At 46.5% G+C, this 8293-nt stretch overlaps 1 pseudogene; it reads left to right on the forward strand.

Moving 5' to 3' along the window:
* Positions 1-1603: 1603 nt before the first annotated feature.
* LOC131499450 (V-type proton ATPase subunit G 1-like) lies at positions 1604-2449 on the forward strand (annotated as a pseudogene).
* The last annotated feature ends 5844 nt before the right edge of the window (positions 2450-8293 follow it).

The following is an 8293-nucleotide window of genomic DNA, read 5'->3' on the forward strand; positions in this document are numbered from 1 at the left end:
TGAGAACCACCCAGGCGACCCTGCAGTCCTCTTTTAATATAATCTGGACTTGCTGCTCTCCAGGCCTGTGCTAAGCTATCCTGGGATTTCCCCGAGTTGGACACTATTTCCTGGATTCCAGGTCTTTGTCTTTTTTCGTTGACTCTTCATTTCGGTGGAGCACATCCTCCAATTGTTCCCTTAAAAGAGTGAAGAAGAGGTAAATATTTTTGGGTTCTTACAAAACTAAATATGTCTTCATTCTATCCTCCCACATTATTATAGTTTGGCTGGGTATAAAATTCTAGGTTGGAAATACATGTATCCTTTTCCATTCAAATCTGTATGCACCCTGAGTTGGAATGCAATTTTAGATAACAAGGGAAAACTGTTTTTCCCCTCAGATTTGTTTGCATTCTCCCTTTCCTTTGAACTTATATTTGACTTTTTATTTTTTTTGCTAGTTTTTTTTTTCTTCTTTTTTTCTGAGAGCTTTTGTGATCTTCCCTCTTTCTCTGGTTCTAAAAATTCACGAAGATATGCCTTACTGTAGTCTTTATTCATTAATCATTCTGACCTTAAGTCTGTTCTTTCAATCTGGAGATTGAACACCCTTTGGTTCTGAGACATTTTCTTTGTACATTTTTTGTGCTGATTTCTTCCCCTTCATTTGCTTGCTCTTTTTCTGGAATCTTCATTATTATGATGTTCAATCTTCTGAGTTGAGCCTTCAATTTTCTTATATTTTCACTACTATTTTCCAGCCCTTTGTCAATTTTCCCTTTCTAGGGGATTTCCCTGACTTTACTTCTAATCCTTCTCTTCAAATTTATATTTCATCTAGAATTTTTTTTAAGATTTTATTTTTAAGTAATCTCAACACCCAATGTGGGGCTCAAACTCGTGACCCTGAAATGAAGAGTCATACACTGGGGCGCCTGGGTGGCTCAGTTCATTGAGTGTCCTACTAAGGCTCAGGTCATGATCTCACAGTTTGTGAGCTCGAGCCCTACATCAGGCTCTGTGCTGACAGCTCAGAGTCTGGAGCATGCTTCGGATTCTGTGTCTCCCTCTCTCTCTTCCCCTCCCCCACTCATGCTCTGTCTCTCTCTCCTTCAAAAATAAATAAACATTGGGGCGCCTGGGTGGCTCAGTCGGTTAAGTGTCTGACTTCAGCTCAGGTCACGATCTCGAGGTCCGTGAGTTCGAGCCCCGCGTTGGGCTCTGGGCTGATGGCTCAGAGCCTGGAGCCTGCTTCCGATTCTGTGTCTCCCTCTCTCTCTGCCCCTCCCCCGTTCATGCGCTGTCTCTCTCTGTCTCAAAAATAAATAAACGTTAATTTAAAAAAAAATTAAAAATGCATTAAAAAAATAAATAAACATTAAAAAAAAAAAAGAGTCATACACACCATTGACTGAGCCAGGCAGGCACCCCTATAATTTTGAATTCCCAAGAACCTTTCTTGTTATTTAATTATTAATTCTTCATAGCCTCCAGCTCTTTATAAATGTGATAGTCTCCATTATCTTGCTAAGTATTTCACAAAGCGTTTAGTTATAGATGTTTTGTGTTTCTTTTGTCACTTTCTTGTTATTATTATTTTTTTTTTCTGTATGATGTTTGTTTCTTCTGGGCTTCTTTATATTGTGTGGGCTTCTTTAAAAAAAATTTTTTTTAATGTTTATTATTTATTTTTGAGAGAGAGAGAGAGAGAGACAGCGTGCACGCAGTGGAGAGGCAGAGAAAGAGGGAGACACAGAATCTGAAGCAGGCTCCAGGCTCTGAGCTGTCGGCACAGCCGAAGTCGGATGCTTAACCCACTGAGCCACCCAGGCACCCCTTGTGTGGGCTTCTTTATTCAGTCTGACCTCTCTTTTTCACAACAGAAGTATGTTAGTCTCCTATGACTGCTGTAACAAATTACCACAAGCTTACATAACACACATTTATTATCTTATAACTCTGGGGGGGTCAGAAGTCTGAAATGGGGACGCGAGGGGGCGACCAAGTCGATTTAGGCTGCTCCCCTTGGGCTCGGAATGGCTGCCACCACCTCCAACCAGTCGCAGGGCATCCTGCAGCTGCTACAGACCGGGAAGGGGGCCACCGAGAAGGTGTCTGAGGCCCACAGGTGAAAGAACCAGAGGCGGAAGCTGGCCAAAGAAGGTCGGCTGAAATTGAACAATACCATCTGTGCAGAGAGGAGTTCAAGGCCAAGAAAGCTGCTGCTCTGGAATCCCACCACAGGTGCAGTACTGGAGCGAGCGGAGAAGGAGATGCAGGAGAGATGACCATCCTCCAGACCTACTTCTAGCTGAACAGGGATGAAATCCTGGACAACCTCTCAGCCTTTGTCTGTGACATCTGGCCAGAAATCCATGAAGACGACTGCATAAATGGACAGGGGAGGAAGGAGCAATTCTGCCTGTGGATTGGCCTTTTGTTTTATTTTATTTTATTTTATTTTAATTATTTTAGGCAGAGGAAGCAAGTGGGGAAGAGGGGAAGAGAGAGGGAGAGAAAGAGAATCCCAAGCAGGCTCCATGCTCAGTGCAGAGTCCAACACGGGGCTCGATCCCACGACCCTGGGATTGTGACCTGAGCCAAAATCAGAAGTCAGGCACTCATCTGAGCCACCCAGGCACCCCGATTGACATTTTATTTTTTTTTTTTAATTTTTTTTTTCAACATTTTTTATTTATTTTTGGGACAGAGAGAGACAGAGCATGAACGGGGGAGGGGCAGAGAGAGAGGGAGACACAGAATCGTACATTTTAGATGCCTTCACGGAATATGGAGCTTCAGCAAAGCTTGAGTTACATTCTTGCGGAAAGGTATTGGATGATTTCTGGGTATAATACAGTAGGTCCCTTCACTTTTAGGAGAATAGCAAATCTAGCTTCTTTGTACAAACTTAGAGCTTATCCAAAGTTTTTCTCCTTTAACCTCATATCTCTTAGAAATGTAATGTGTTTACACTGTTTTTTCTATGCTCGAACAACATATATATTAATACTTTTTCTTTCTTAGATGTAGTAAAAAGCCATTTTTTTAAAGAAAGAAAGGGAAGGGCGCCTGGGTGGCTCAGTTGGTTAAGCGTCCGACTTCGGCTCAGGTCATGATCTCACAGTTCATGGATTCGAGCCCCGCGTCGGGTTCTGTGCTGACAGCTCGGAGCCTGCTTTGGATTCTGTGTCTCCGTCTCTCTGCTCCTCCCCCACTCACGCTCTGTCTCTGTCTCTCTCAAAAATAAACATTAAAAATTTTTTGAAGTTGCCCATAATAAACAGTTACAAAACGACCGTGATATTAGAGCCGATATTCTAGTGGAAGAGACAGACAATAAATAGAATACTAAGCAGAAAAATATCTCAGACACTGATCACCATTATGGAAAAAAACTGAATCAGGAGAGGCGGATATATTGCACCTGCTTGAGTGATATATTCATTTCCTGTGGCTGCCTGCAACAACTCAGTGGCTTAAAACAACACACATTTATTTTCTTACAGTTCTGGAGGTGGGAAGCCCAAACAAAAATCAGTTTCACCGACTGAAATCAACCATTGGCAGGGCTGCGTTCCCTGAGTGTGGGAGAATCAGTTTCCTTGCCTCTTTCAGCTTCTGGAGCTGTGTTCCTTGTTTTCTTTGGCTCTGCCCCTTTCCTCCTGCAGTGTAGCCTACATTCTGTGTTACATTGTCTCTGTTTCTGCCCTGCTGTTGGATCTCCTTCTTGTAAGGACATTTGTGATTATACTTGGGGCACACCTCGGTATCTCAAGTGCCTTAACTTCATCACACTTGCAAAGTGTGTTGAACCCAGAGATCAAGGGCTCGGAGGTCTTTGCAGACCATTTTTCAACCTATCCAGGGAGTGTTGCAATTTAAGTTTTATTTTTTAACTTATTTTTGAGAGAGAGAGAGAGAGAGAGAGAGAGAGAGACGGCATGGGAGGGGCAGAGAGAGAGGGAAAGGGAGAATACCAAGTGGGCTCCACACTGGCAGTGTGGAGCCCGACATGGGGCTCAAACCCAGGAACCATGAGATCAACCTGATGCTGATCAAGAGTGAGATGCTTGGGGCGCCCGGGTGGCTCAGTTGGTTAGGCGTCCGACTTCAGCCCAGGTCATGATGTCACAGTTTGTGAGTTCGAGCCCTGCGTCTGGCTCTGTGCTGACAGCACGGAGCCTGGAGCCTGTTTCAGATTCTGTGTTTCCCTCTCACTCTGCCCCTCCCCTGCTCATGCTCTGTCTCTTTCTACCTCAAAAATAAATAAAACATTAAAAAAAAAATCTTTAAAAAAAGAGTGAGATGCTTAACCAACAGAGCCACGCAGGTGCCCCGGGAGTATTGCAGTTTAAATCGATGAAAGGAGCTTTATGGAAGGTTTGAGGGAGAGGAGGGAGGGAGCCACACAGAGATCTGGGGGGAGAGCCTTCCAGACAGAGGGAGCAGTGACCAGTGACCGCAGGGGCTGAGGAGGCTGGAGGAAGTCATTCTAAAGTGGGACCTAATTATCCCTGCCTCCTGGTGTTCAGCCCCTTGAGTAACCCCCTCTCCTTGACCATGGGCTGGATGTAGGGATGTATTTTAAGGGATGGAGTTCAGCAAAAGTAATGGACTGTCCCTTCTGACACCAGATTACAAAAAGACAGTGACTTCCATCTTCTTTGCACCTCAATCCAGTGCCTCATGCTTCTCCCGATGAAGCCAGCTGCCTTCAGAGACGCCCGTGTGGCCGGGACCTGAAGGTGGTCCCCGCCACGAGCCCCCAGAGAAGTGAATCTTGGCGACAACCACCTGGTGAGCTTAGCGGTGGATTGCTTCCGAAAGAGGAACTGGGCTATCTGCAGCTGCTTGCAATTCCTGACCACAGAACCTGTGAGAGGAGGCTGTTGTCGCTCGTTACATTTGGGGGTGATTTGTTGTACGCATTGGCCAACAAGTGCAGGTCCGGCACCTGCACGGAAAAGCCAGGAAGCCAAAGTGTGTCTGGGAGGGGCGCCCGGGGCGGGGTGGGGGGCAGGGGGAACAGTTAGAAATGACGTCAGGCAGGTTAGCAGAACACTTAGTAGGATGCCTGGCTCATGTCGGTCTGGTACTCAATTTCCTTTCATCATAATCTCAGTTTCATCATATTCTTGGGTGGCTCGGTTGGTTAAGTGTCCCTCTCTGATTTCAGCTCAGGTCATGATCTCACGGTTCATGGGTTCAAGCCTGCTTGGGATTCTCTTACTCTCTCTCTGCCTCTCCCCCATTTGCGCGCGCTCTCTCTCTCTCAAATAAATAAATAAATAAATAAACAAACATTAAAAAAAGAGGTATTTTATTAAAAAAATAAGATGTCCTTCCTCCTTTCCCCCCACTTGAATAAAGTAACCAGGGATAGGATGGGGGAGGCCAGAGATGGGGTCTGACCCAGTTGTTGGGGTGAGGGGGGGTCAGGGAGAGCTTCCTGGAGGAGGGGATGTCTCTGAGACCTGGAGGTGGGTTGAGGAATAGGAATGAGCAAGGGTAGGGTGGGGGAGATGGCATTGTAGGCAGAGGACATCGCTGGAGACAAATAGGAAGCAGGGGAGTAAGCAGCGAGATGGGGCTAGTTGCTGCATGGAAAGGCACAAGCCTCTCGGAAATGGAAATGGAAGGTGATGAGGGAGGTGGGGCAAGCTGAGGGAAAAATACAGGCTGGCACCCCCCCCCCCCGCCCCCCAGGTGGAAAATGTGTGATATTCCCCAGACCTCCTGGCTCCCCATGAACAAAGGAAAGGGGTTTAAGTGCTTGCCACGGTGATTGTGGGGAACTAAGGCAAATGAAAACTTAAATTCCCTTACTGCCTCCAGCCCATTGGCACGTCCTTGAAACCGACAGATTGACCTCCTCCAGGAGCTCAGCTGCCTGGATGATGACACTTTGCTGGGGGCAAAAGGGAATCTTGGCTTAACATTATCCTGACCCCCCCAGGATCCTGTAAATGTATTTTTTTTATCTCAACTGCCCCAAAAATATGCTGGCAATCCTACTCCAAGTTTATGCCCCCCCCCCATATACATCTGAAGGGTCTCATGACTGAGTTTTGTTGTTGTTGTTGTTGTTGTTGTTGTTTACAAAAGGTAATAAATGGCGTTTCCCTAGCAACAGCTAGCCCCTCAAGGTCCCGGAAACCTTGCTTCCAGGATTCCTTTAGAGATGTACTATCCCTGACCCCCTCCCCAACCTGAGGGTAAATAATGAGTTACCCCTCACTTCACGACCCCAGTGCAGCTCTTCCTGCCCACGGGTCTTGTCCCGGTGCTTTAATAAAATCCCCTTTTTGCACCAAAGACGTCTTTAAGGATTCTTTCTTGGCTGTCAGACGCTTAACCGACTGAGCCACCCAGGCACCCCGCTTCCCCAGCCTTAGCCACTGACTGGCTCTGTTTGCCAGTCTCAAGGCACCCCCACGTGACGTATGGGTTCAGAACGCAAATTTGACCGTTTCCCTCCCCCCTGCTTATTTACTCCTTCCACAAATATTTATTGATGCCCTACTTTGTGCCAGGCACAGTAGCAAGGACTGCAGTATGGGAGTGAACAAAATGGACAAAAATCCCTGTCCTTATGGATCTGACCTAAACAAAATAAATAAGTCAAGTATTTAGCATGTCGGGTGGTTAGATGGGCTCCGAAGAAAAATAAAGCAAGAAAGGCAGATATGGTGGGTAGTGTGTGAGGTGTGTGTGTGTGTGTGTGTGTGTGTGTGTGTGTGTAAGGGGTTAAGTTTAATTTGGTGCCACCGAGAGCAAGGACCTGAAGAATGTGAGGACGTCCAGACATATGAACGTCAGGGGAAAGAACATTCCAGGCAGAGGAAAGAGCAAGTGCAAAGGCTCTAAGGTGGGATGTGACTGGAGTGTTCTGGAAACAGCAAGGAGGATAATGTGGCTGAAATAGAATGAGCTAGGTGGGAGAGGAGGGGATTAGAGAGGGAAGGTGGGTTGGTGCGGGGGTGATGGGGGGGGTACAATCGTTACAGTTCTGTAGGCTGCTATCAAGATGTTTGGCCTGGGGGCGCCTGGGTGGCGCAGTCGGTTAAGCGTCCGACTTCAGCCAGGTCACGATCTCGCGGTCCGTGAGTTCGAGCCCCGCGTCAGGCTCCGGGCTGATGGCTCGGAGCCTGGAGCCTGTTTCCGATTCTGTGTCTCCCCCTCTCTCTGCCCCTCCCCCGTTCATGCTCTGTCTCTCTCTGTCCCAAAAAAAACCAAAAAAAAACAAAAGAAAAAAACGTTGAAAAAAAAAATGCTAAAAAAAAAAAAAAAAAAAAAGATGTTTGGTCTGGCCCTGCCCCCTCCCTCCAGCTACAATCTCTCTACTCTCTCTCTTTGCTTCTCTCCTTCCAGCACGCAAGCTTCCTGTGCTTCCTTCTGGCCACAGAGATTTTGTGTACAATATTCCCTCTGGCTGGAACACCAATACCGTTTCCACTTCTCTCATGTATCCCCTTTGGTACTTTCTCGTACTTCCTGTCTCTATTCAAACCTCATTTCCTCCACAAAGGCTTTTCTGACCACTCCGCACCCCGTTGTCAACAGCCCATTTTCTGTATGTAGCCCCTATGGTTTCCAGAATTTTTCCATCACAGCACTTGTCATACTTGTAACCATATATTCACTTGTAGGTTTAATCTTTGTTCTTTGAGGACAGGAACAGGGGCTGTCTTGGCCACCTTTGTGTTTCCAGGCCCTAGCACAGTAGAGGCCCCATTTCTATTTGTTGAATAATCACATAAAAGCTGCTAGCATTTACTGAATGCTTAGTATGAGCTTAACCCAGTTTTAACTGCCTTATGTGGGTTTATTTAAGCATCATCTACATTGTAGATAATCTAATTGTTCCTACTTTGCAGGTGAGAAGTTAATTTGACCAAGGTCACACAGCTAATAGACAGTGGAGCCAGGATTTGGACCCGGGCACTCTGATTCCAGAGTCCACACCTTAGCCGACAAGCCACAGTGCCTTTGCATTACTGCCTGATGGCAAACAGTAGGCGGTCACTAAATGGGAGGAGTTATTTCTCCCCAGAAAAATCTACGGCACAGCAGGGATTTTATAGATGCATGTTTGTCTCGTGCGGCGAAGACATTCCTTAATCGTGGGGTCTGTAGGGGTCCCCAATTTTCCTGTCATTTCCTTTCGACTATTTGCTAGATGAACTACGTAGATGCAGAGAGACCAAACAGTAATGAATGGGATCGATTATCTCGGCTCTCCCTTCAAGTTTTGCTCTTGGCACTCTGCGATCCTCAGCGACGCCTCCGACACCTCCTCTCCCCGGGT

The sequence above is a fragment of the Neofelis nebulosa genome, chromosome 17 (assembly GCF_028018385.1).
Source record: "Neofelis nebulosa isolate mNeoNeb1 chromosome 17, mNeoNeb1.pri, whole genome shotgun sequence".
In the NCBI taxonomy this organism is placed as follows: Eukaryota; Metazoa; Chordata; class Mammalia; order Carnivora; family Felidae; genus Neofelis; species Neofelis nebulosa.